Source organism: Octodon degus, unplaced genomic scaffold (genome assembly GCF_000260255.1).
Source record: "Octodon degus isolate 3935 unplaced genomic scaffold, OctDeg1.0 scaffold00081, whole genome shotgun sequence".
Lineage (NCBI taxonomy): Eukaryota > Metazoa > Chordata > Mammalia > Rodentia > Octodontidae > Octodon > Octodon degus.
Window position 1 is genome coordinate 2,382,106 of NW_004524657.1, and position 2,831 is coordinate 2,384,936.

General features: G+C 44.1%; 1 pseudogene; it reads left to right on the top strand.

The window, feature by feature from the left end:
- Positions 1-1,620: 1,620 nt before the first annotated feature.
- On the top strand, positions 1,621-2,250 carry LOC101591281 (annotated as a pseudogene).
- Positions 2,251-2,831: the final 581 nt, after the last annotated feature.

Genomic DNA, 2,831 nt, shown 5'->3' on the forward strand with positions numbered 1-2,831 from the left:
CAGTAGTTTCTGCTTTGGGCCCAGCTTATCATGGATGGTGAAACACATCCTGATTTACATGTAGGGGAAATCCAGGATTGAACTTGGCACCTTGCACTTACCAGGAAGGTGCTTATGCTGCAGAGCCACAGTTTTGGCCCCATGGATGGAGAAATCTAAGAAGAAAAGTTCAGACTGCTATCCTTGGAACTGATTTGGCAAGACTTCTCATAGCAACAGGAAGGGAAGGTGCTACCTCCCAGGATTTTCCAGACACAACTACTATATGGACAGAAGCTATTGAGCTCTACGATGTCTTCAGCCTTATGAGAGTAGTGAGCTAGGGACACAGGGAAAGATGAGACAAAACACATCCCCTGCCTTCACAGAATTTAGAATTGGTGAAGATGTAATTCTAAATGCAGTGGTGTTATTACTGAGAGCTGAAAAGGTATTCGCTTATTAGTTCTCCAGAGAAAACACATCAAGAACAGCAAGCAGCAGGTAATGAGCATCTTTATTGTCCATCTTGTATATATTAGACAGTATCACATGTTTATATTCTTGTATACTGATTTAACCTTGTAGCAGATGCACAGTGGGCTGTGCTAAGTCATGGTTACATAAGTGTATCCTACTGCGCAACTGTGAAAGGCAGCAGACTAAGGCCCTCAGATACTTCAGGTTTTGGAGCACTCCCGACAAGGCTCCCCACAGGTGGGTATCATAAAAGGAAGGATAAGGAGGATAGAGAGCGTTTTGTGAGACTAGAGTGTGTGGGGATTATGTTCAGACTGTGATATATATATATATATATATATATCCATCCATATCAATCAGGAAGAAGTAGCAACATTATTGGGGTTATATAAACTAGGGATAAAAAGGTAAAAGTATTATCTTGAGCAAATTATATTTATTTATTTATTTATTTATTTATTTATTTTTAAATGTGTGGGTCAGGAGTTTAACCAGGGAATAATAAAATAGCACCAACATTTTTCTTATGCTTGTTTGTCAGTAGCCCACTGACAAACATTTTATGTTGCATGTTATTTAATTTTCTTGGCAAATACTCCTCCTTCACAAAGGAAAAAAAAATTCAATGCTTGCAGAGACCAAGAGATTCTCTTAGAATCAAACCACCATATCCTAGATTTGAACCTAGATTTCATTCAGTCATTAAGATGAGTTTGATCTTTCTTTTCTATGCCTTTAGCATTTTGTTTTAAAAGCATTTGAAGCTGACAATTACTGCAGGGTGTACATATATTGAAAGAACTCTAGGGTCAGGCAGGCAACACAGAGGTGGATGGGAGGAAGTAACAAGTAATGTGCAGAAGAGAATGCATTTATGGACCAAATAAAGGGTTATTTTAGAATTGGAGCCCTTTATTCCCCAGGAAGTCCATTGAAGGGGAGAGTTCATTTGTAAGTTTTTTTCATGTCAATTCAACTTGGTAGTTGTTCATTTATCTAGTTTAGGCAGGGAGAGAGAGAGAGAGAGAGAGAGAGAGAGAGAGAGAGAGAGAGAGAGACTTTCTCAAGCGTGGGAGGCTTTTGCCAAGTTTGTATAATCTAAGGCCTCTGCCTCTGAGAAAAAGCAGTCCAGAGTTTGTTTCACCGGCCCCGGGCTCAGGCATGGCAGATAGCGGCAGCGGCGGGGAACCGGGTGCGGTGGACGCGGGAGCAGCAGGCCAGGCCTCGGCGGGGACAGCGGCCGGCGGACAGGGCGAGTGGCGGCGGCGGCCCTGTTAACCCGGCCAGCCTTCCTCCCGGCGACCCCCAGCTCATCGCTCTCATTGTGGAGCAGCTCAAGAGCGGGGCCTGTTTGACAACTTCCGCAGGGACTGCCTGGCCGACGACGTGGACACCAAGCCAGCTTACCAAAACCTGACACAGAAAGTGGGTAATTTTGTATGCACACATCTGGACAAGCAAGAATGGAATCCTACAATGAATAAGAACCAATTGTGAAATGGCCTGAGACAGGAGTGTGGTTCAGACAGGGATGTCGGAAGCGGGAGTGGACAGGTTTATAACTCAGGTGGTGGATCCACCTTCATGTCACGGATAGAAGGAGCAATTCATGAATTCCTGGCAGCCAAGAAAAAGAGAACTGTGCCATCACCCCCTCCAGAGTCCGAAAGCCGGGACCTCCCTGCTCTGTCCCAAGATACTTCCTAAGGTCTGACACCATTTGAAAGCTCCATTTAATTAATGATGAAGAGATGGATTCCTGCTACTTAATAGTACCACTTCAGTCACCAGGGTCACCACTGCTTGACTTCAAGAACTCTGCTTTAACTGTGTTGCAGTGTCCAGATTGACCAGGGAGCAAGTCTGGCAGTGAGAAGGTTGTTCACGTGCCCCTGCACTGTGCCACGGCTTGACCAACTCGTCCAGGGGTGTGACACGTAGTAGACACTACAGAACTGTAAACACTACAGCAACCTACCATGGTCCTGAAACAAACTTTTATACTTGAACATGGAGACTGCGCATGGGTTTTAGAGTTTGCAATCTGGGATCAGCAGTAGCTGTAATGAAAGAATATAGTCTGAAAGATAACTTCAGAGAATGAGGACAGTATACTCAACTGGGAGCAGGTGTTTGACAGTGCTTACTTGTTAGTATATCTTAGAGTTACAAACTAGCAGGTAACATTGAGAGCCTTAATATTGTTGTGACCTTCTTGGGCATGAATCCCCTAGTCCTAGTCAGCTTCCTTTCCTTTGTCAGCGGTGACAAAACATGCAGCTGGCAAGTGACAAGGAAGCCAGACAATAGGTATAAAAACTTTCTTCCTATGGCAAGTCTTAAAAGTTTCCTGTTCTCACTGTTGCATTTTT